A 26,598-nucleotide genomic window follows, 5' to 3' on the forward strand; every position below is an offset into this window, starting at 1 on the left:
AGTGATCACTCACGCCTTCCACCTTCTGATGTGCCCGGACGCCATGGTGAGGAACATCGCAGAAAGTGCCATGCGGGATGTCATCAAGAACCTAATCGCAAGGACCCCCTCCAACCAAGATGTCGCCACCTACCTGAGCGGCTCACTGGAAGGCGAATTTGGAAGAAATGGGGGAGATTTTGCTTCACTCTGGACTTGTGCCCGCTATGCGACGACTGGAGAAGTGTATCGGCTGCCGCTGGACATGGTGTGAAGAACAGCAGGAGCTGGGAGTCCTGGTGCCACATGTGATGAATACAGAGCACACAATCGTCACTCCGAGAGCTAGAATCATGCTGGAGAGGACCCTGAAGAATGCCATATGCTGCCAATACATGGAAAACCTGAAACGGAAGCCAGACCAAAGCAAGGCGTTCAAAGTGACGTGCAAGTGGGACGCCAGCAACCACTTCCTCCCCGGGGGCAGCTTCAATCGATTTTCTGACTGGAGGTTCATCTACAGGGCCTGGCTCAACTGCATCCCGCTGAATGGAGCCGTCCACCACGGATATCGGGACAAGCAGTGCAGGAAGTGCAGCTATGCCAACAAGATACTACCCCATGTCCTGTGTAGCTGTAAGCCCCATTCCAGAGCCTGGCAGCTGCGACATAACGCCATCCAAGATCACCTAGTCAGAGCCATCCCACTACTCATGGGAAAGGTGGCCATGAACTCCGCCATCCCCGGAACCACAGTCAACTGCGACCAGACATTGTAATCACTAGCGAGGACCAGAAGATCATGATGGTGGATGTCACAGTGCCCTTCGAGAACAGGACTCTGGCCTTGCACGATGCCTGAGCTTGAAAAGTAGAGAAATACCCGCCTTTGGCCAAAACCTTGAGAGCTAAGGGTTACCTGGTTCAGACACACGTGCTGATTGTCAGAGTCCTGGACTCATGGGACCCCAGTAATGAGTGAGTGTTGAGAGAATGTGGAATCGGTCAGCGCTATGCTCAGCTGATGTGGCAACTCATGTTGTCGGATGCCATCAGGTGGTCGAGGGACATCTACATAGAACACATCACTGGACAGCCACAATACCAGGAGGGATGAGCTGGAGTGCCGATGAGAAGCGCAGTCGGGAAAGTAACTGAAATAATTCCCTGATGGATTGTATTTTGTAAATGGACAACCTACCCTAAATGCTCAATTACTGAGGGACAATCTACACTCATTCCTATATTTGCTTTCTACAACCAACTCACTATACAACTTTTCATGAGTGATGTACCCAAATACTTGGATGCTAATATATAAAATTGTATTGTTAAATTTATTCACCTAAATTTGGGTTACTGTTGATTATGCACTACACGTATCTTATGACTTTTAAAACAAACCTTGTATTTGTGGATAATCTAAGCACTATACCCAGATGTACAGACATTCTTTTCTCAACTTGTGTATTATATAATTTTTTAACATTAACTTAATAAAATTTCTAGTATTGAGTGCAGGGGTAATGACGTGTTGTTCTCCTTATTGTACGAGTAGAGGGCAGCAGAAAGGTGCTTAGCCTGCCCTGGGAGAGGGGTTCATAAGAACATAAGAACGGCCATACTGGGCCAGACCAAAAGGCCATCTAGTCCAGTATCCTGTCTTATGACAGTGGCCAATGCCAGGTGCCCCAGGAGGAATGAACAGAGCAGGTAATCATCAAGTGATCCATCCCCTGTCACCCATTCCCAGCTTCTGGCAAACAGAGGCTATGGACACCATCCCTGCCCATCCTGGCTAATAGCCATTGATGGTCTATCCTCCATGAACCTTTCTAGTTCTTCTTTGAACCCTGTTATAGTCTTGGCCATCACAACATCCTCTGGCAAAGAGTTCCACAGGTTGACTATGCATCGTGTGAAGAAATACTTCCTTTTGTTTGTTTTAAACTTGCTGCCTGTTAATTTCATTTGGTGATCCTTAGTTCTTGTGTTATGAGAAGGAGTAAATAACACTTCCTCATTCACTATCTCCACACCAGTGATGATTTTATAGACCTCTATCATATCCCCCCTTAGTCTTCTCTTTTCCAAGTGAAAAGTGCCAATCTTATTGATCTCACCTCATACGGAAGCTGTTCCATACCCCTAATCCTTTTTGTTGCCATTTTCTGAACCTTTTCCAATTCCAATATATCTTTTTTGAGATGAGGTGACCACATATGCACACAGTCTTCAAGATGTGAGCGTACCATGGACTTATATAGAGGCAATATGATATTTTCTGTCTTATTATCTATCCCTTGCTTAATGATTCCCAACATTCTGTTCACTTTTTTGACTGCCGCTGCACATTGAGTGGATGCTTTTAGAGAACTATCCACAATGATTCCAAGATCACTTTCTTGAGTGGTATCAACTAATGTAGACTCCATCACTTTGTATGTATAGTTGGGCTTATGTTTTCCAATGTGCATTACTGTGCATTTATCAACATTGCTTAAGTCACTTAGGAGCACGAGTCCCACAGTGGGAGATTTTCAAAGCCACAAATACCGTTTAGGTGACTGTCTCCCCCATTGGCTTTTAAGGACTCGTGCTCCTTGGAAATGCTGTCGTTAAAGGTTTTCATTCATTGCAAGGTGTCTTGTTGGGGGTCAAATCAGCACACTTCTCAAGCAGCCTGTGAGGAGAGAGAGAGGATTCAATTCACTCTCTTGAGATCCCACAGCACTTAGCAATCCCTGGAGTGCAGCAGGTCTGGAGTTGTTGTTTTTGGAAAGCCAGTGGGAGGAGCAGCCTGGGGCAGCTTTGCATGGTGGAAGCTCCTGGCTTTCTCTTTAAGTGGAGGTGAATTTAATTTCAGTAATGAGCCTGGCACATTCCAGTAGATTTAGATTTACACAGTGATTAACCCAGCAGATACTCATTTGGCAAGCTGCCGTACCCATTCCACTGGCAGTGGAGTGAAACCACTTCTGTTGGGATTATGTTTTCCAATGTGCATTACTTTGCATTTATCAACACTGAATTTCATCTGCCATTTTGTTGCTCAGTCACCCAGTTTTGAGAGATCTCTTTGTAACTCTTCACAGTCTGCTTTGAACTTAACTATCTTGAGAGGTTTTGTATCATCTGCAAATTTTGCCACCTCACTGTTTACCCCTTTTTTCCAGATCATTTATGAATATGTTGAATAGGACTGAGGACACCACTTTTTACCTCTCTCCATTCTGAAAACTGACCATTTATTCCTATCCTTTGTTTCCTATCTTTTAACCAGTTACCAATCCATGAGAGGACCTTCCCTCTTATCCCATGACTGCTTACTTTGCCTAAGAGCTTTGGTGAGGGACCTTGTCAAAGGCTTTCTGAAAATCCACTATATCCACTGGATCCCCCTTGTCCACATGCTTGTTGACGACCTCAAAGAATGCTAGTAGATTTGCGAAACATGATTTCCCTTTACAAAAACCATGTTGACTCTTCCCCAACAAATTATGTTCATCTATGTGTCTGATAATTCTGTTCTTTACTATAGTTTCAACCAGTTTGCCCAGTACTGAAATCCCTAAACTGAACCTCATTTGCTAAGCAAGGAGCTGAGATGCCATCTCGCACTGAAGATGAGAGGGGGCAGAGAAGAGGTGTTTTTACCTGATGGCATGGAGAGTCCTAGGCACTCTTTGGCCCTCGCTTTTCTGGTGTTTAAAGACAGAACTGATTGGGCTCAATGGAGAATCCTTGTTTCTGTCCAGTGATTCCTGGAGTTGATATCACAGATGAGCAGGTACAGAGGCTAAGCCTTGGACTTAGAATGGGGACAGTATTTCAGTGAAAGACAATGAAGAGGCAGCAGCATAAAGTCTCCCGGCTACCCAGTGAAATCACTAAGCGCTGGGCTAAGTGGGGGAACCTCAGAATGTGGCCTGGCAGAAGTAGCAGTGAGTGACAAGCAGCAGCAGACAATGGCAGCAGCAAGTGGCCAGCAACAGCAGAGAGAACAGTGGCGGCAGCAGTGAGCCTGTTGCAGAGGCGGTGGCAGCAGTACAGGCATTGCTCGACACACACTCCTCTTTTCAGGGGTGGGAAGCAGACCCAACTCTGAACTCAGGTTCTTTGCTGACTAAGGACAACCAACTGTGAGTGGGGTGCAGCGGAAGGAAAGGGGAGAGGGACATTCCTTCATCAGACTTTCACACCACAAAATAGGAAACTGAGGCAAAGGACACTTCTCAATGTACTGTGCTGTGGATGTTTGCTAATGGTTACACGCTTTTGAATCACGGTTGTGGTGTTTTCTCATATTAATGCTGGGTTCCCTTTCAATAAATGTTTCCTTTGTTATACACAGACTCAATGCTTGTGAGAGGGGACATATTACTGGGTGGGGGCTCAAGCCAGTTCTGTTTTGTATTGTTAAGAGGAACCCCGAGGTATTGAACCCGGCCCTTGTTACTGTCGAGTCCAGCTGACAGAAGGGTTACAGGAGGGTATGTGCTGATTAGGAGCGATAGGAATAAAAGCAAAGGTTGAGCAGTAGCTTGTACATTAACAAAGCAGTAAACTGTAAAGAAATATGAAGTGCTAGTGTAGACAAAGGATCTATTGGGACAGTGCTAGGAGTCTGCTACAAACCCCCAGGGTTGGACTCCAACATGTATAGTGATCTTGGTAATATTATTAGAGATAAATACTAGTGGGAATTGTATCATAATGGGAGGCTTTGACTTCTCAGATATAGACTGTAGAATAAATGCTACTAACTCCGGTAGGGCCCCGTTTTCCTGGATGTGAGAGATGATTGTTTTCTTCATCAATTGTCACCAAACAACACAAGGTGATACACTTTTAGAGTTCGTTTTAGTGAAGAGTGAGGACATCATAGAAGAGCTTGTCATAGGAAATAACCTTGGGTCGAGTCATCACGAGTTGACTGAGTTTAAATTAAAAGGAAGGATCATCAAAACCAGGTCATTAACTTTCGGGTTTGATTTCAGAAGGGCAGACGGGAAATTAAGGGAATCAGTTAACAAAGTCAACTGTACTGAAGAGCTCAAGGACTTAAATGTGGAGGAGGCTTGAAACTGCTTCAAGTCAGCTATCCAAAAACTATCTGAAATTGCATTCCTAGCAAGGGTGAAAAACCTGTAGGGAAAGGCTCAAAATCCTGCCTGAATCACCATCTCAGAAAGGTTATTAGGGGTAAACAGAGATCATAAAGGGGATGGAATAGGGGACTGATCAGCAAAGAAAGCTTTATCATGGAGGTTAGAAAATGCAGGAATAAAGTGAGAATAGTGAAGAGTTAAGCTGAATTACCTCTTGCCAAGACAATTAAAATAAATAATAAGAGGTTTTTAGTAATATAAATAAAAAGAGAATAAGGCAGGATGAGGTTAGGCTACTATGCAGTGTGGATGGGAAGGAGATTAAAGATCATCTAGATATGGTCCAAAAACTAAGAAATATTTTGCCTCAGTTTTCAATAAGGGTATTAATATGGAACATGTGCATGAAAGCAGTATAGAAACCAATATCTATAAATGGCAGTTACCACATCTGAGGTCAAAAAAAATCTTAAAGTGCTTAATGTACTCAAACTGGGGAGACTGGATAATTTCCATCCCAGAATACTGAACGAACTGGCACATGAGATTGCTAGTCTGGTGGCAAGGACTTTTAGTAAATCTGTCTATTTGGGAGCAGTACCATATGACTTGAGAATAGCTAATATCATACTGATATTTAAGGGGGGGGGAGTGATCCAGGCAAAATAGAGCTGTTAGTCTGACCTCAAGGCTTTAGAACAAATTATGAAGGAAAGCAGGGCCGGCTCCAGGCACCAGGCAACCAAGCATGTGCTTGGGGTGGCACCTGGTAAGGTGCGGCCAATCTTGGGGTGGCGGGGAGCAGCGCGGCGCTCGGAGGGGGGCGAGGGGTGTTCGGTAGCACGGCGAGGGCTGTTCGGTGGCGCGGCGCTCGGCGGGGGGTGTTCAGCGGCGCTCCGCTTGGCGGGGGATGTTCGGCAGCGCTCCGCGTGGGGGGGTTCAGCAGCGCGGCGGGGGGCGACGGTTGTTCGGCGGCGCAGCGCTCGGCGGGAGGCGTTTCGGTGGCGCGGCACTCGGTGGGGGGGGTGTTACGGCGGGGCGGCATTTTTTTTGCTGCTTGGGGCGGCAAAAAAGGTAGAGCCGGCCCTGAAGGAAAGTATAATTAATTCAAGGAGGTAATCGGTAAAGAAGATGCAATGCAACAGGGGTTTACCAAAGGTAGATCATTAGAGAGACAAGGTGGGTGAGAATGCCTTTTACTGGACTAACTTTTGTTGGTGAGAGAGACAATATCCTGGGATGACACAGCTACAGCTACACTGCATACAACAAAGGTAGATCATATCAGAGTAACCTGATTTCTTCCTTTGAGAAAATAACTGATTTTTTAGATAAGGGAAGTGCAATAGATCTAATATCTTTGAACATCATTAAAGCATTTGACATGGTACCACATGGGAAATTATTAGTTAAATTAGGGAAGATGGGGATCAGTACAAGCATTGTAAGATGGATAAGGAACTGGCTAAAGGGGAGAAGGCAATGGGTTGTGTTGAAATTTGAATTATCTGGCTGGAGGGAGGTTACTAGTAGAGTTCCTCAAGGGTCGGTCTTGGGACCAATCTTATTCAATATTTGTATTAAGGGCATTGGCACAAAAAGTAGGAGTGTTCGAACTTTACTGATGGCACAATGTTGGGAGTTATCGTCAATCCAGAGGAGGATCAGAATTTTATACAGGAAGATCTGGATGGCTTTGACGACTGGAGTGACAGAAATGGGATGAAATTCAATTGTATAAACTGCATTTCTACTACATGCTGGGGGCTCATCAACTGGAAGTGACAGAGAAGGAAAGACACCTGGATGTGGGGGTCGAGTGCGGGATGACCAGGAGCCACCAATTTGATGCAGCACTGAAAAAGGCAAATGCAATCCTAGGTTGTATCAGGTGAGGCATTTCCAGCAGAGATACAGAAGTATTAATGCCATTGTACAAGGCACTGGTAAGAGCTCATTTGGAATACCGTGTACAACCCTGATCACCCATGTTCAAGAAAGATTAATTTAAACTGGAACTGGTGCAGAGAAGAGCTACTAGGATGATCAGGGGAATGGAGACAGGAGACTTGAATAGCTTGGCTTATTTAGTCTAGGAAAGAGAAGGCTGAAAAGAGATATGATTTCTCTCAATGAATGCATCAGGAGATAAATACCCGGGATGTTGAAGAGCCATTCGAGCTGAAGGACAATGCTGGCACAAGATCAAATGGATATAAACTGGCCGTGAACAAATTAGAAGGTTTCTACCCATCAGAGGCATGAGGTTCTGGAACAGCCTCCTAATAGGAGTTGGAGGGCAAATAACTTCATGTTAAGAGAGAGCTGGACACATGTCTGAGTGTTATTGTATGATGGCGTTGCTTGTCATGGTGAGGGTCAGGACTCAATAGCCCTGGAGCTCACTTCCAGTTTATGTCTTATGCTAATGCTCAAGGACTTCAACCAGCCACCTGCAGGGGTCAGGAAGGGATTCTCCCTCTCCCCTCTTCCCCTCCTCCCCCCAACCTCCACTGTATTCTGTTTTAGTTTGGTTTTTAATCTCCTTCCTCTGAAACATCAGAGATGGCCAGGGCTGGAGGTCTGACATTGGGTGGGGAGGGCCAGGGCTCTGAGGTGGCACCGAGCATCCACTCTCTCAGGTGTTTGGCTGGCTGGTTCTTGCTCATATACTCAGGGTCTAACTGATCAACATATTGGGGGGTCAGGAAGGAATTTCCCCCCAGGCTATATTAGCAATAACCTCTGGGATTTTTCACCTTTCTTTGCAGTGTGTGGGCATGGGTCATTTGCCAGGATTATCTGGGTATATCTTACTTAATCATTTCCCTTTTATTGCAGGGACCTTGGGCATTGGTGCACCTCGGTCCCTGTTATCTGCTGCCTGTGGCACATAATGGTCTAGTCTCCTGTGGGCTGTAATACTTTGGCCTAAGTTCAGTTGTTGGGTTCAGTATGCAGGTGCTGGGTGGAGCTGGTAACCTGTGATATACAGGAGGTCAGACTAGATGATCTGGCAGTCCCTTTTTGTATTAAACACTAACATTTAAACATAATGCATGAAGCCAAGCAACTGAATAGTGACAAAATATACAGGTGCCTATGTAACAAATGCTGGAAGTCTAACTATAAAGATGGGTAAACTAGAGTGTCTGGCATTAAATGAGGATATTGACATAATGGGCATCACAGAAACTTGGTGGAATGAGGATAATCAATGGAAAATGGTAACCTCAGGGTACAAAATAGATAGGAATGACAAAGTAGATTGCACTGATGGGGGTGTGGCACTATGTGTGAAAGAAAGCATAGATTTAAATAAAGTAAAAATCTTAAATGAATCAAACTGTCCCATAGAATCTCTATGGATAGAAATTCCAGGCTTGACCAATAAGAGCACAGCAGTAGGGATCTATTACCGACCACCTGACCAGGACAGTGACGGTGATTGTAAAATGCTCAGAGAGATTAGAAAGGCTGCAAAGGCAGAAAATGTAATAATAAGGGGGGATGTCAACTATCCCAACCGAACAGCAGAGAAAACACGGTGGTCAGAGGCAAAAAGGCGTCCTTTAACATTAGAAGTCAAATCCTAGTGGGGAAGATAGGAAGGAGCATAAACTCTGGGACGTCAGGTATAAAAGCTAGGCGAAGAAATAATTTGAAGAGCAACTAGCAAAAGACAAAAACTAAGAGCAAGAGGGATATGAAAGAGGTCTATAAAATCATGACTGGTGTGGAGAAAGTGAATAGGGAAGTGCTATTTACCCCTTCACATAACATAAGGACTGAGGGTAACCTGTGGAACTCCTTGCTAGGGGATGTTGTGAAAGCCAAAACTATAACAGGGTTCAGAGAAGAACTAGATAAGTTCCCAGAGGATAGGTACATCCATGGCTATTAGCCAGGATGGACAGGGATGCAACCCCATGCTATGTGTCCCCAGCCTCTATTTGCCAGAAGCTGGGAGTGGACGACAGAGGATGGATCACTCAATGACTGCCTATACTGTTCATTCCCTCTGAAGCACCTGGCATTGGCCACTGTCGGAAGACAGGATACTGGGTTAGATGGACCATTGGTCTGACCCAGTATGTCCGTTCTTATGTTCTTAAGAGGCAGCACTGCAAGCTTTTGAAGGATTATGGGGATACATATGGTATAACTCAGAGTGAGTGGATGCAATTTAAAAGGGGGCAAATATAGGCTGAATACCAGGAAACACTTTCCTGGCAGTTAGATCTAATGATAAAATGAGAAATCACCTCCCAGAGGAAGGGTACATGCAGTGCTTATCGGCAGCCACTCCCAAACAGGGAGCTCTTTTTATATCCTTAGTAAATTCCTCTGGAGCTAGGTATGCTCTCAAAAGCTTCCTTGGAATTCTGGAACCATAATTCCATTTACCAAGTCAGCAGGTACAAACAGACATTCTCTATAACTCAATCACCAGACATGTTAGTTCCTGAAGAACCTGGTCTCTCAGTGCAAAAGGAATGTTCTTGGGTGGAGCAGAAAAGAAGGTTACCGCAGGGTTTAAACAAATCTCATGTGTACCCTTAATCAAACTGATTTAATCGGTCCTTATGTTCTAGTCTGTTGTTTTCATTTCCATCACAAGAGCCCTCTATTTTACATTAGATCAGTCTTAATTCTTCACACTCACAAAGTGAGCATCCACATTTATAATCACTTCACTGACTGATCTTTCAACCTCGTTATATGTACATTCCACAGGCTATACCCTAAGTATTGGTAATTCTCTCCACTCCATGTATGGGGTTCAGTGATCTCTCTCTCTCTCTCTCTCTCTCTCTCTCAGAAGCTTAGCCCTTAAAGATATAGTCCCCAGTACCACACGAGGTTGCTAATTTGACTTTTTTTTTTTAATCTAAAATTTAATTCTAATTTCCTGGTAAATCTTTTCTGGCAGGTCGTCAGCTTCAGTTCCTGTCTCATGTTTAACAGTGTGAGGGTCTCCATTTAATCCCCCAGTTCTTTTCCATCCTTTGTTTGATACACGGTTCCAACGAGAAGTTCAACTACTACTTTGCTTTTATCCCCAGTTTCTGGGACTGCATGCACATCACTTGCTTTGCATATTTTTGCATAGTGCTTCTTTCTGTTGCAGTTTCTGCCATCTTCCCAATATGCAGCACACTTAATTCAGGGACATGCAGGTCCACATTTTCCACATCCCAGCTTTTGCCAAAATATTCCTATTTTTGCTGTCTCATTCTGCTAATTCCTTATGAAGTATACTCTTACCACGAACAGTTTGTAATGCCATCCATGTCAGCTTTGCATCTTTATTTTTCTCTTGGTTTATCTGGATAGAGAGGGGGGAGGGATAGCTCAGTGGTTTGAGCATTGGCCTGCTAAACCCAGGGTTGTGAGTTCAATCCTTGAGGGGGCCACTTGGGGATCTGGGGCAAAATCAGTACTTGGTCCTGCTAGTGAAGGCAGGGGGCTGGACTTAATGACCTTTCAAGGTCCCTTCCAGTTCTAGGAGATGGGATATCTCCATTATTTCTTTCTTTCTTTCTTTCTCATCCACTGTAATCCGCAGGTCGTTTTCTGCAGAACAGCCTGTAGCAGTGCATGGGATTCTTCCATCCTAAGTTCAGGACTCTGCACTTGTCCTTGTTGAACCTCATCAGATTTCTTTTGGCCCAATCCTCCAATTTGTTTAGGTCACTCTGGACCCTATCCCTACCTTCCAGCATATCTACCTCAACTCCCAGATTAATGTCATCTGCGAATTTGCTGAGGGTGCAATTCATCCCATCATCCAGATCATTAATGAAGATGTTGAACAAAACTGACCCTAGGACCGACCCCTGTGGCACTTTGCTAGATACCGGCTGCCAGCTAAACATTGAGCCACTGATCACTACCCGTTGAGCCCAACAATCTAGCCAGCTTTCTATCCATCTTATAGTCCATTCAGCCAATCCATTCTTCTTTAACTTGCTGGCAAGAATACTGTAGGACACCGTATCAAAAGCTTTGCTAAAGTCAAGGTATATCACATCCACTGCTTTCCCCAGAGAAAGAGATATCCACAGAGCCAGTTATCTCATCATAGAAGGAGGCAATCAGGTTGGTCAGGCATGACTTGCCCTTGGTGAATGCATGTTGACTGTTCCTGATCACCTTCCTCTCCTCCAAATGCTTCAAAATAGATTCCTTGAGGACCGGCTTCATGATTTTTCCAGGGACTGGCGTGAGGCTGACCAGTCTGTAGTTCCCTGGATTCTTCTTCTTCCCTTTTTAAAATATGGGCACTATATTTACCTTTTTCCAATCGTCCGGGACCTCCCGCAGTCGCCATGAGTTTTCAAAGACAATGGCCAATGGCAATCACATCAGCCAACTCCCTCAGCACTCTCAGATGCAGCGCATCCAGCCCCATTGACTTGTGCACGTCCAGCTTTGCTAAATAGTCCTTAACCTGTTCTTTCACTACTGAGGACTGCTCACCTCCTCCCCATACTGTGCTGCCCAGTGCAGCAATCTGGGAGCTGACCTTGTCTGTGAAGACAGAGGCAAAAAAAGCATTGAGTACTTCAGCTTTTTCCACGTCATCTGCCTCCCCCATTCAGTAAGGGGCCCACACTTTCCCTGACCTTCTTCTTGTTGCTAACATACCTGTAGAAACCCTTCTTGTTACTCTTAACATCTCTTGCTAGCTGCAACTCCAGTTGTGCTTTGGCCTCCTGATTACACCCCTGCATGCTCAAGCAATATTTTTATACTCCTCCCTAGTCCTCTGTCCAAGTTTCCACTTCTTGTAAGCTTCCTTTTTGTGTTTAAGCTCACCGAAGATTTCACTGTTAAGCCAAGCTGGTCCCCTGCCACATTTGCTATTCTTTCTGCACTTCGGGATGGTTTGTTCCTGCGCCCTCAATAAGGCTTCTTGAAAATATAGGTCTCCTGAACTCCTTTCGCCCTCATAATAGCCTCCCAGGGGATCCTGCCCATCAGTTGCCTGAGGGAGTCAAAGTCTGCTTTTCTGAGAACCAGGCCCCATTGTGATAGGTGCTGTATGAACATAAGAGAAGCGTAAACACAGCCCTTGCCCTGAAGAGATGACAATTGGAGAGACAACCAGAAAACTATTAGCTGGAGCTGTATTTTATTCATTACCAACCTGCGTTGCATTTGAACTGGCTATCTAGAGCTGAAAGTCTCCATGACCATGAGACAACACCAAGGTCTATATGACATTTAGTCAACACTAGGGAATGAGTTCAACCCCAAATCCTAGATCAAAATGCCCCTGTACTGTGACATTTGGTTCTGGATATGAACTTTGTGGCTCATCTCATCACTAACCCACACATTCTCACTACTAGAAATGGCCAAAAAAAATCAACTGAACATTGTCCAATCAGGAAAAGTAGTTTTGCAGAAAGATGTTGATTTTGATGAAATATTGAATGGAAAAATGTCAAAATGAATCATTTTGACTTTCTTGTTTCATTTTGATAATGTCAAAACATTTTGTTTTGATAAGATAAAAAGGTTTTATTTTTATATTATCGTTTCCATTCATTTAAGTTTTATATTATAGTAACATCGATTAGTATAGGAAAGTATATCAAAATACGATTGATATGACATGATATGATATCTCAATATTATCAAAATGAAATCTTTCCAAATTTAATTTTTGGGGAAATTCAGTTCTGCGGGGAATTTTGACTTTTCCTCTGATTCAGAACAAAAACAAATTTTGAAATGTTGGAATTTCCCCCAGAATGGAAATTCTATTTTCCAGCCTGCTCTGATCCCTGCCTTGTTTCCCTCCACACTGCCCAGCTGCTCCCAGTACTGCTCTTCAGTACTAGCACTGCCTTGGAAAGCTGCTACTTATCTTTGGGAGCTATTCATGGCCATTTCCAGCAGATGCTCAAAAGCCTTTGGTTCTCTTGATGCAATCTGGCTGCATCACACACACTGTGAGGTTATGCTGGGCTACAGAAATCAAAGGACACTTATTTGAAGGGCCCAATTTTGTCCTGAAGACAAGCTGTGGGTGCCCAATTAACCAGCTACACTTCCTCCAGGCTGTGTTTTTGGTTTGGCTGCTAAAACCTATACATGCACATGTTATCTCAGCCAGGGAGAATCAGAGGGGCTTCCTATTAGATGTCAGACAAATGCTGGTGAGATGTAACAGTACGCTCATGCAATTGGGAACTTGTGTATCCATCAAGACTATGAGTGGAAGTAATTGCTTGGGATCTCTGCAGTCTGTGTCCTGTTTGTTTCACAAGAAAAGAGTAGTTTTCCAGGCTCAAGCCAAAGTCTTACTACAATACAGAACAAAAATTCAGGGTGTTGAAGAGAAATACATTAATAATATTAAATATTATGAGGGACTCAGATACTTTGGATGATGAGGCCGTATAAATACTTAAGATATACTGATTGCTTCTCAGACACAGTCCTTCCACCAGGTGTCAAACCCCTGCTACAAAACAGATGCTCTAACATCAACAAAGGAGCTTGCAGAACAGCACGAAGGTCACACTCTAGTCTAAAATGAAGGTTACAATGCAAAGTAGAGGCCCTGAAACAAAACAGAGTTCCCCAAATAGCATGTGGTTCATAATTTGACACAGACCTATTCGCAGTCTGTCACACTGATATTTAAAAACAAAACACTGTGTGTGGATTTAGGGTGAGAAGTCCAAGTGCCTTCAGGGAAGATGGCAGCCCCTTGTGCTGTCAGTAGATGGAGTAGAGCACTGTGAGGCGGAGGCTAGTGGAGGCAGTAGCCATCTACACTTAGGGCATCCTGTGGCCATTGAGAACAATAGGAGATGGCAGCCATTTTGAAAGAAGGGCGTTCTTCATGGAATTCTCCATAGAAGAACATTATTCTTCAACCCCCATTGAAAAATAAGCATTCCGATAGGACGAATAAGGGTTAATATCCCATGTTCACCTGGCATGTAGAAAAGCGAGAGCTAGTGGTCACATTGCGCTGTAGGAACTCCCTTCTGAAGAGTGCAGGGTCTGACCTGGCTCACACAACCCCACTGCCATGCACCAGCAGGGAGCAAATGCACAGAGGGGGCTAGAAATTGCTTCTCTGTGCCCAGAGAGCAGCCACGGGCACTTTGCTTGGTGTTGACTGTTCACAAGGTTCTGCCAATAGCCTGCAACTTACCCTTCCTCCAAGATCCCTGCATGTCATGTGAGTCCCCTATGGAAGTGCTAGGCTAGTCCGCAAAGCGGCTGCCCGCTGTACTTTCTAGTCTGTGAGACTTTGTGCCTTCGGGATGGAATTAAACAAGGTGCAAACACAAAGGGCCAAATTCTCAGCTGGTGTAAATGGTGACATTGACACTGACTCCAATGGAGTTTTTCCCATTTATATGCACAGGTAATCTGCCCTTTAAAATCTGGTGGTGAGGGAGAGTTGTGAAGTCTGTATCTGGAATTCCCCATGGTTCATGGCTGTTCTGTCCTGGGGTTTGGGTTGAACACGAAGAACAACCAGATTCCAAATGACTCCTTTTTTCAGACTGTGGGAGAACAATCCCAGAAGAGCAAACACTTGGTAAAGTCTCCGTGAGCGAGCCCAGCATGTGTGCGCGTGTGTCTCCTCTGTAGCAGGCTGCATGCTCCTTACTGCTGGGTGGATGCTTTATGGATTTACAGTGTAATAGAGAGAAAGCAAAGTGATATGCCATTTACATGGTACCGCACACCCACCTCTACTGAAAACTGAGCCAAGCCTTTTACTTCTGGTTCATTCTTCAGAGCTAGTTTTGCCCCTATCCCTACAGCAAGCCATTCTGCATTTAATGGGTAACTCCATGCAAATACTACAGTAGAGAGAACATTTTATTAAATTGTTTTTCCAAAGGACCCAAAGCAGAATCAGTAATTCCTCAGCTCTCTCAACCCAACTCTTCCAAGGAAGGACATCCAGCAGATTCAATATGGGTTCTGCACAACATCCTTCAGCCTGAGGACAACATTTATCCAACTCTGCCTTTTAACTAACAGGCTGCTGCTTTATCTGTTGCTGTTTCCGGCCCTTCCCGCTCCAAAACCTAGTGGCAAAAAAAAGTCAAACTTCAGCATGCAATTTCCTGTCTGAAACAAGGAAGGAGCAGCGAGGGGACAAAGGGTGGCTTGTTGTTTGTTTTACTGATAACTCAAAACTTAATTAAATTGTGTTTGATTAATGGTGATGTAATTAGCAGCAACTGGGATTGGCTGCTGTAAATTAGTGATCTTCACAACAGTTGGGTCTTAGAACCGGGAGGAAGCCCTACTGCCTAAAATCTGGAGAGGGGAGCAGTTTCCCACAGTGGTTCATACATGGCTGGAGACGTCTGTCCATGGCTCTGACACCCATATAGTAAGGGGAGGAGTGTGTGAGAGAGAAGTGTGCTACCAGTCCCACTGAGAGAGCTACCATCATGTGTGCACAGGCTGGAGTTGACAAAGTACTTTAAAGAGGAGTTGCAAAGGATTTTATAAACAATGAATGTGACAAAGAGTCCTGTGGCACCTTATAGACTAACAGAAGTATTGGAGCATAAGCTTTTGTGGGTGAATACCCACTTCGTCAGACAATGAATGTTTGGCCTCTTCCCCTCCCCCCAACCCCAGGGATAGGGAAGGCCTCAAAGGGTTTTTTTCTGCTTGCCTTTCATCTTACAGATATCAGGACTGTCACCTCTGGTCTACCCTGGTTTTGCGTGCAGACACTGTGAAGACGCAGAAGATGTTTAGTGGGAATTGCTCTCATGCCTTTGCTGAAGGGTGAGGATGTTGGCCCTTTAGTAAAAATGTCCTCTCCACCAAATGTTTGTAAGGCATCAGAGTTAAATAGGTGTAATCAGAAAACAGGGTTAAACAGGCTGATTAAACCTCCCCTCCCATTTCCTTGACTTTCACAATATCAAATGTCATTAGTTCTGCTCTCATGATAGAGTCTTTGAGCCTAGAAAGGACCTGTGTTTCTAACATGGAACACACACACTCACTTGTATACACACTAGGGTGACCAGATGTCCCGACTTTATAGGGACAGTCCCGGTTTTTGGGTCTTTTTCTTATATAGGCTCCTATTACTCCCCACCCCCGTCCCGATTTTTCACATTTGCTGTCTGGTCACCCTAATACACACACACACTGTCACACACACACTTTGTCTATTTTTTTCTTCATTATAACATCCTTTCAGGCCTTCCCCTTTGCAGCTCACATGTAATTCCTCCTTGCCAGGAAAGAGTAGGAAGTAGGTGTGGGATGCAGGGTGACAGCATCTTTCAGGGTACTGGTACTTTGCCTATAATGCATGGCTGGCAGGTTTGTAGAAATGTTGGTGGTGCCCAGAATCCGCCCCCCCAACTCCGCCCCCCACCTGCCTAAGGCTCTGGGAGGGAGTTTGGGTGGGGGGAGGAGGTCTGGGGTGCAGGTCCTGGGCTGGGGCAGGGGGTGGGTGTGCAGGAGGGGGTGAGGGGTGCAGGCTCTGGGACAGAGTTTGGGTGCAGGCTCTGGGGTGGGGGTGGGGGCGTAGGAGGGGTGAGGGGCGCAAGCTCTGGGAGGAAGTTTGGGGGTGGGAGGGGATGCAGAGGCAGGGGAGGGGGTGAACGCTCTGGGAGGGAGTTTGGGGATAGGAGGGGGTGCAGGGGTGAGGGCTGTGGGGCTGAGGATGAGGGGTTTGGGGTGTATGAGGGGGCTCAGGGCTAGGGCAGAGGGTTGGGGTGTTGAGGGCTGTGGGGCTGAGGATGAGGGGTTCATGATGCAGGAGGGGGCTCAGGGCTGGGGCAGAGGATTAGGGTGCGGGGGGATGAGGGCTGGGGCTGGGGATGAGGGGTTTGGGGCATTGGAGAGGCTCAGGGCTAGGGCGGAAGGGCAGGGTAAGGGCAGCCTGCCCTGCCATTAGCAGATGGGGGGCACTAGGACCCTGGGGCAGCAGACAGCAGTTGATGCCGGGAGCCGGTGTAGTGTGGATACGCTCTGCATAGGAATGTGCTACACCGGACGCGGCGGGGCGGGGCGGGGGGGAAATGTGCGGGGGGTGGCAGGCGGGGGCCGGGGCCCGCTCCAGGCAGGGCTGGGGGAGATACTCAGCTCCAAATATTGGTGGAGCAGGGCCCCCAACCCTGAATATTCCTGGAAAGAATATAACTCGCTGCCATGGTGATACTGCCCCAGCGTACCCAGGGTCTTTCTACCACCTGCCCTAAGTGTGAGGAAGTCTTGTCTGTGAATCAGGTCCCTGACTCCATCAACCTCTAGCAGCACAAGCCAGGCCTCCACAGGCCTCGCTGTTGGTACAAGTTAGCGATAGGCACATGCCAACCCTAAGTCCTCTGAGTGTCCCTCTGGAGTGCCCAGCCACAGACTGTGCCACTGACAGTCACAGAACTCTCAGAGCCACTGTTCCCAAAGCAATAGTACACACCAGCTGGCATGATTCAACTCAGACCCCCTCTGCTTAACACACAGCACTTACAGATATCTGCAGTGAAAACAAGAATAAGTTTATTATCCAAGACCAGAGAGTCAAGTGATGGAAAGTAAGAACATTAGAGATACATGGTTACAGATAAAACAAAATCATAACATGCTTTCGAAAGTCTAAACATAACTTGCAAGCCATTCCCCTGGTCTCCTCCAAGATAGCTTATCCCAGTCCTTTTCCTAGCATTTTCAACCAGTTTAGTTGAAACCCTTTCTCATAACACCAAGCCCAGTGGTGGCTTGTCCTCACAGACTGAAGGAATACCTGGGGGTTCATCTGCACCCCAGGTAGAGTTCCTTAAGTTCATCGTCTGACTCCTAAACAGTCTAGCTCCCGCTGGTTTTGTGTGTTCCCACAGTCCCCACAATGTGCTGATTCGTATGTTGGTCAGACTGTAAATGAGTGTCCATTGTGAAATGCACAGTACTCAGTTTGCAGGTGACCACTCAGAGTGAGATATGTGTTTCTTCTCCCCTGCTGGACAGGAGCATGCAAAGCATCTTCTGCAGGGGCGGCTCCAGGCACCAGCGCAGCAAGCGCGTGCCTGGGGCGGCAAGCCACGGGGGGCGGCCTGCCGGTCGTCATGAGAGCGGCAGTCAGGCAGCCTTCGGCGGCGTACCTGTGGGAGGTCCGCCAGTCCCGCGGCTTCGGTGGCAATTCGGCGGCAGGTACGCCGAAGGCGCGGGACCGGCACATCACCCGCAGAAATGCCGCCAAATCCGCATGACCAGTGGACCGCCCGCAGGCGTGCCGCCGAAAGCCACCTGACTGCCGTGCTTGGGGCGGCAAAAAACATAGAGCCGCCCCTGACCTTCTGGTGGCCTGCCTTCACTCAGAGACCTAGAGAACACATTGTTTAGTGTATACACCTAAGTCTTCACATCTTTTCTATACATACACCACACAAGGATTATGATGACCGGTGTGACCTAGACTTTCTCCTTGGCAGATTAGTATGTAGATACCAGACCCAGGGGATCTCTGCCACCCTTGAGCACCCCGTGCCCTCTGCCAGTTGGCATCAAGAGGTCCTTGGGTCCCAGCCCTCTCTGGCCGGTCCTGCACCCTCCTCGCCTCATGCCCCCCAAAGCACTCCTTCTCTGTGGTGTGTTCTCTGCACACACACCCAATGCATCCAGCAGGTTCATCAGCTAACCATAAGCCCCTGATTAAGGGGAGAGAGACAATTACCCTCATTTGTCTTGTCACTGTTCAGATCCAGGGCCTGGTTGATAGTTACAAGGAGCCACTTTGCCTCAGGGCTGCCCTGAGTGAGCATTCACCTCGTGTAGCTCAGTCCAGAAAGCCCACTCAAAATCTTCTGCTAACGAAGCTCCAGGTACCATCCTCCAAACCCCCATTATGCTGTATCTAGGCAACAAAGACTGCTGCTGCTCCAAAAAGGAAACTTGCGTTGAACATGTCCAGAGGCAAAGGGTTGTAAGCTGTGTTACTAATTAACCCTTGGGGCAGTGCCAGGGTCTGCATTTGATACCAACAAGGTCTCATGCATTATTAGCAGCCCAGACCATGAAAGTTCTTCTCATCTTCTCCCTAGTGCCTGCATTCAGGATTCTCCTCACAGCAGGAGGAACAGAGCTGGCAAAGGGCAGCAAACCGATTCCGTGGACCCCCATTTGTTCACCTCCTGCCCTCAAACTGCTCACCGCAAGTGAATGTCAAAGTTTCATGCAGGAATGTTAATTTTAAATGTGCATGGGTGAGCAGGCCAGCAAGCAACGCCTGCTCATTACCCAGCCTGGGAGCAGGAGCAACATCGTGTGGCTTATCTGACAAATCGTACCTCAGAAGCACAAGAACAACAAAATCCTCCTTAGCATTTATATCACACAGCACAGGCATTAAACGTTTCTCAGCTAGACCTTCCGTGTCCTGACTCCAACACTGCTATCTGAGGAGTCACAAATAACCATGGGGGGCTGTGGCGGTAGGGAGGTGGGATTTAATGAGGAGTAAATGAAGGATGGGATCAAAGAGGCTGGTGTAATAAGCAATTAGAATGGGAGATGCCAACTATCCCTAGCTCATGTGGGAACTAGTTTCCCAACACTTCACATCCTTGATCCTTGGAAGAGCAAGCTCCAGAGCGTACATGGAAACAGGCTGATCTCAGTTAAGGATTAAATAATACACAGGAATCAGTCCCAGAGGGATCCACCACGGAGGCACTGAATTCTAGTGACCATAGTCTAATTAGACAGAACATCCTTTGGGTAGGAAAGGTGCCAAAATCCAGCACAGTGACATTAAACTTTAGAAAAGATGGGTTCAAACAAAACCAAGGAAGCTTGTTAAACCCGCCCTAGGGTCACAAAGGGAGAGATTAAAACTCTTAGGCCATGTCTACACTACAAAATTATGTCAAGGTAAATTACAGCCACCGCAGTTATCACTTCACTTGTGCGTGTGCACACTACAGTCCTTGTGTCGGCAGGGTGCATCCTCACCAACAGTGCTTGCATCGATGCAGTTTGCCATGGGTAATATCCCACTGGGCAACTTTCCACCATCCAAGGCAGGGTGTTTTAGGAAGTTTTTGCAATGCTCGATGGGGCCAGAATGATTTGCGTGGGGGTGATTGGGAGCATGGGGTAAACTTCCCATAATGCAGTGATCTCATCCCATGATTTCATCTGCATCCCATAATATTTCACACCTTCTTTTCAAAATCTCCACAAACCTGCGTGTCCCTCCTTGCTGTTCAGCCTCTGTGACAGGAGCTTGGAGCCTGCACAGCTCTGCACTATTGTCATGAGTGTTGCAGCACAGGGTGCATGACCCTGCAGTATTTGCAGAGCCCCAAGAGGAGCCCTGGGGAACATGATGATTCCTTGGAGGCTAGATTGCTGTGGGACATAGAAAGAAACAATTCAAGGTTGTTGGCGGCATTCATGGAGCACCTGGAGTGTCGATTCCAGACACAAGGAACAAGCACTGACTGGTGGGATCGCATTGTGGTGCAGGTTTGGGATGATGAGCAGTGGCTGCAGAACTTTCAGATGTGCAAGGCCACAGTCCTGGATCTGTGTGCTGAACTTGCCCTCCAGCACAGGAACACCAAACTAAGATCTGCACTGACAGTGGCGAAGTGAGTGGCAATCACACTGTAGAAACTTGCCAGGCAAGATTGCTACCAGTCAATCATGAATCATTTTGGAGTTAGGAAATCTACCACAGGGGGCCATTGTCATACAATTGTGCAGGGTGGGGCCATTACTTGCTTCCTGCTAAGCAGGACTGTGACTCTGGGCAAAGTGCAGGACATGGTGGATAGTTTGCAGCAATGGGGCTCCCAAACTGCGGTGGTGTGATAGATGGCATGAAATCCCTTTTTTAGCACTGACCACCTGGCCATAGTGTACAAGTCCTGGAGAGCCCCATGCGCCGAGCGAGTGTCAGGGGATCCAGCCAGACTCCCCGGTCGTAGTCCAGGAGGTTGGTGCACCGTTCCTGGAGGTACTGCAATACCAGGTCGATGCGTGGAGTGGATGGAGCAAGCTCCTATTCCATCTCCCTGTTCCAAAAATCCATTTAATATATAGTCCTCAGATAGAGGACGTATCAGATATTAAACTGATAAGAACAGATACTACACATGATCTTAACCAAACTGAGTCCTGAGCCAGGCTGTGTCCCCTGCCTCGCTCATGCTCTGTGGAGATGGGGAACAGGGGCAGGGGGGAAGGGGACACCCTGACTTCAGCACCCCCTACCCTGCACAGCCAGCGGGATGGTCCCGGGAGCAGCTGCAGGACATAGGGGGAGGGCACCTGAACACATGCTGCTTGCTGTGCGCACGCTGCTATCAGTCGAGCGGCACTTAAATCTCTCCTGCGCAGCTGCTCAAGCGCGCAGCTTACAGGGAACACAGCTCACAAGGCTTTGCACAAAGATTATTAAACCAGTGTGCAAGGGGTGAATACAGGGGTACAGTCTGTCACAGAGTCACAATGAGAAAAGCTTGTGAGAAATTTCAGAGACCTAACCAAGTCAGGTGAATGGGCAATATGATGGCAGATAAACTTCAGTGCTGACAAATGCAAAGCAATGCACATCCGAGCAGTACTGGATTTACCATGGTGCCGGGCCCACGCTCCAAAGGGGCCCCAGCCCGGCCCGCTCTTCTCCGCTCTCTCCTGTGGGGGCAGTGGGCAGAAGCTTGATCCTGCCGGCTCCTGCTGCACCAGGGCAAGCTCCACCGGCAGCCAAGCTCCCCCTCCCCCGCCTCTTCCCCCAAGCGTGCCGCATTCCTGCCCCTCCCCCTCCCAGCACTTCCCCCGCCGCCAAACAGCTGTTCGCCTGCACGAGGGAGGGGGAGGAGAAAAAAAATCTGTTTGGCTGGTTTGGTGTGCCTTCGAGATGGAGAACCACCAGCCTGGGGCTGTGACTGCCCTGTTCTAAGCAATTTGTCCTGAATTGGTACTCTCAGTTGTGTCCCACCAAAGGCAGCATCGTTACACCTTCCTCTCATCAGCTGGCTAAAGCTGGCATTCAGCATGGAATGAGGCAGGGATGGTGTTGAAATCACAGAATGTGATCATGTAATTGAAGACTGTCTCATCATGCATACATACAAGTGGGCTGAACTAAGCTTGCCTTCACAAGCCACCTTAATTCTGGCATTTCTGCACCTTTGTGCTCGACTTTGCAACCTTAATGTTCTTTTCACATAATTTTGTTTAATGTAGTTGAGCCCTGGTAATGTGCTCTGTGTGACAGGGGAGAGATCATATATGGGACTTTTTGCTTTGGGGTGAGATTTTCCAAAGAGCTTAAGAACATAAGAACGGCCATTCTGGGTCAGACCAATGCTCCATCTAACTCAGTAGCCTGTCTTCTGACAGTGGCCAGTGCCAGATGCTTCACAGGGAATGAACAGAACAGGGCAGTTATCAAGTGATACCCTGTCGTCCAGTCCCAGCATCTGGCAGTCAGAGGCTTAGGGACACTGAAAGCCTGGGGTTACATCTCTGACCATCTTGACGAATAGCCATTGATGGACCTATTCTCCATAAACTTATCGAATTCTTTTTTGAATACAGTTATAGTTATGGCCTTCACAACGTGCCCAGCAACCAGTTCCACAGGTTGACTATGCATTTGTGTGAAAAGGTACTTCCTTTTGTTTGTTTTAAACCTGCTGCCTATTAATTTCAGTGGGTGACCCCTGGCTCTTGTGTTTTATGACAGGGTAAATTACATTTCCTTATTCACTTTCTCCACACCATTCATGATTTTATAGACCTCTATCATACCCCCTGTTAGTTGTCCCTTTTTCCAAGCTGAACAGTCCCAGTCATTTTAATCATAGAATCATAGACTTTAAGGTCAGAAGGGACCATTATGATTGTCTAGTCTGACCTCCTGCACAATGCAGGCCACAGAATCTCACCCACCCACTCCTGTATCAAACCCTTAACCTATGTCTGAGCTATTGAAGTCCTCAAATCGTGGTTTAAAGATTTCAAGGTGCAGAGAATCCTCCAGCAAGTTACCCATGCCCCACACTGCAGAGGAAGGCGAAAAACCCCCAAGACCTCTACCAATCTGCCCTGGAGGAAAATTCCTTCCCGACCCCAAATATGGCGATCAGCTAAACCCTGAGCATGTGAGCAAGACTCACCAGCCAGACACCCAGGAACGAATTCTCTGTAGTAACTCAGATCCCACCCCATCTAACATCCCATCACAGGCCATTGGGCATATTTACCGCTAATAGTCAAAGACCAATTAATTGCCAAAATTAGGCTATCCCATTATACCATTCCCTCCATAAACTTATCAAGCTTAGTCTTGAAGCCAGATATTTCTTTTGCCCCCACTGCTCCCCTTGGAAGGCTGTTCCAGAACTTCACTCCTCTGATGGTTAGAAAGCTTCGTCTTATTTCAAGTCTAAACTTCCTGATGGCCAGTTTATATCCATTTGTTCTTGTGTCCACATTGGTACTAAGCTTAAATAATTCCTCTCCCTCCCTGGTATTTATTCCTCTGATATATTTATAGAGAGCAATCATATCTCCCCTCAGCCTTCTTTTGGTTAGGCTGAACAAGCCAAGCTCTTTGAATCTCCTTTCATAAGACAGGTTTTCCATTCCTCGGATCATCCTAGTAGCCCTTCTCTGTACCTGTTCCAGTTTGAATTCATCCTTCTTAAACATGGGAGACAAGAACTGCACACAGTATTCCAGATGAGGTCTCACCAGTGCCTTGTATAACGGTACTAACACCTCCTTATCTCTACCGGAAATACCTCACCTGATGCATCCCAAGACCACATTAGCTTTTTTCACGGCCATATCACACTGGCAGCTCATAGTCATCCTGTGATCAACCAATATTCCGAGGTCCTTCTCCTCCTCTGTTACTTCCAACTGATGGTCCCTAGCTTATAACCAAAATTCTTGTTATTAATCCCTAAATGCATGATCTTGCACTTTTCACTATTAAATTTCATCCTATTACTATTACTCCAGTTTATAACATCATCCAGATCTTCCTGTATGATATCCTGGTCCTTCTCTGTATTGGCAATACCTCCCAGCTTTGTGTCATCTGCAAACTTTATTAGCACATTCCCACTTTTTGTGCCAAGGTCAGTAATAAAAAGATTAAATAAGATTGGTCCCAAAATCAATCCCTGAGGAACTCCACTAGTAGCCTCCCTCCAGCCTGACAGTTCACCTTTCAGTACTACCCGTTGTAGTCTCCCCTTTAACCAGTTCCTTATCCATCTTTCAATTTTCATATTGATCCCCATCTTTTCCAATTTAGCTAATAATTCCCCATGTGGAACTGTATCAAATGCCTTTCTGAAATCGAGGTAAATTAGATCCACTGTGTTTCCTTTGTCTAAGAAATTTGTTACCTTCTCAAAGAAGGAGATCAGGTTGGTTTGGCACAATCTACCTTTTGTAAAACCATGTTGTATTTTGTCCCAATTACCATTGACCTCAATGTCCTTAACTACTTTCTCCTTCAAATTTTTTTCCAAGACCTTGCATACTACAGATGTCAAACTAACAGGCCTGTAGTTACCCGGATCATGTTTTTTTCCTTTCTTAAAAATAGGAACTATGTTAGCAATTCTCCAGTAATACAATACAACCCCTGAGTTTACAGATCATAGAATCATAGAATATCAGGGTTGGAAGGGACCTCAGGAGGTCATCTAGTCCAACCCCCTGCTCAAAGCAGGACCAATTCCCAACTAAATCATCCCAGCCAGGGCTTCGTCAAGCCGGACCTTAAAAACCTCTAAGGAAGGAGATTCCACCACCTCCCTAGGTAACCTATTCCAGTGCTTCACCACCCTCCTAGTAAAAAAGTTTTTTCTAATATCCAACCTAGACCTCCCCCACTGCAACTTGAGACCATTACTCTTTGTTCTGTCATCAGGTATCACTGAGAACAGTCTAGATCCATCCTCTTTGGAACCCCCTTTCAGGTAGTTGAAAGCAGCTATCAAATCCCCCCTCATTCTTCTCTTCTGCAGACTAAACAATCCCAGTTCCCTCAACCTCTCCTCAGAAGTCATGTGCTCCAGCCCCCTAATCATGTTTGTTGCCCTCCGCTGGACTCTTTCCAATTTTTCCACATCCTTCTTGTAGTGTGGGGCCCAAAACTGGACACAGTACTCCAGATGAGGCCTCACCAATGTCGAATAGAAGGGAATGATCACATCCCTCGATCTGCTGGCAGTGCCCCTACTTATACAGCCCAAAATGCCGTTCGCCTTCTTGGCAACAAGGGCACACCGTTGACTCATATCCAGCTTCTCGTCCACTGTAACCTCTAGGTCCTTTTCTGCAGAACTGCTTCCTAGCCATTCGGTCCCTAGTCTGTAACAGTGCATGGGATTCTTCCGTCCTACGTGCAGGACTCTGCACTTGTCCTTGTTGAACCTCATCAGGTTTCTTTTGGCCCAATCCTCTAATTTGTCTAGGTCCCTCTGTATCCTATCCCTACCCTCCAGCGTATCTACCACTCCTCTCAGTTTAGTGTCATCTGCAAACTTGCTGAGAGTGCAGTCCACGCCATCCTCCAGATCATTAATGAAGATATTGAACAAAACCGGCCCCAGGACCGACCCTTGGGGCACTCCGCTTGAAACCGGCTGCCAACTAGACATGGAGCTGTTGATCACTACCCATTGAGCCCGACGATCTAGCCAGCTTTCTATCCACCTTATAGTCCATTCGTCCAGCCCATACTTCTTTAACTTGCTGGCAAGAATACTGTGGGAGACCGTATCAAAAGCTTTGCTAAAGTCAAGGAATAACACATCCACTGCTTTCCCCTCATCCACAGACCCAGTTATCTCCTCATAGAAGGCAGTTAGGTTAGTCAGACATGACTTGCCCTTGGTGAATCCATGCTGACTGTTCCTGATCACTTTCCTCTCCTCTAAGTGCTTCAGAATTGATTCCTTGAGGACCTGCTCCATGATTTTTCCAGGGACTGAGGTGAGGCTGACTGCCTGTAGTTCCCCGGATCCTCCTCCTTCCCTTTTTTAAAGATGGGCACTACATTAGCCTTTTTCCAGTCATCTGGGACCTCCCCCGATCGCCATGAGTTTTCAAAGATAATGGCCAATGGCTCTGCAATCACATCCGCCAACTCCTTTAGCACCCTCGGATGCAGCACATCCGGCTCCATGGACTTGTGCTCATCCAGTTTTTCTAAATAGTCCCAAACCACTTCTTTCTCCACAGAGGGCTGGTCACCTCCTCCCCATGCTGTGCTGCCCAGTGCAGTAGTCTGGGAGCTGACCTTGTTCGTGAAGACAGAGGCAAAAAAAGCATTGAGTACATTAGTTTTTTCCACATCCTCTGTCACTAGGTTGCCTCCCTCATTCAGTAAGGGGCCCACACTTTCCTTGACTTTCTTCTTGTTGCTAGCTGCAACTCCAAGTGTGATTTGGCCTTCCTGATTTCACTCCTGCATGCCTGAGCAATATTTTTATATGCCTCCCTGGTCATTTGTCCA

General features: G+C 46.6%; 1 non-coding gene across 1 annotated transcript; it reads right to left on the minus strand.

The window, feature by feature from the left end:
* Positions 1 to 21,047: 21,047 nt before the first annotated feature.
* On the minus strand, positions 21,048 to 21,240 carry LOC113407703. Its single transcript, XR_003370060.1, has one exon. It is a non-coding gene; the product is annotated as a U2 spliceosomal RNA (small nuclear RNA).
* Positions 21,241 to 26,598: the final 5,358 nt, after the last annotated feature.

This window comes from Terrapene carolina, unplaced genomic scaffold, assembly GCF_002925995.2.
Source record: "Terrapene carolina triunguis isolate 2854851 unplaced genomic scaffold, T_m_triunguis-2.0 Scaffold236, whole genome shotgun sequence".
NCBI lineage: Eukaryota > Metazoa > Chordata > Testudines > Emydidae > Terrapene > Terrapene triunguis.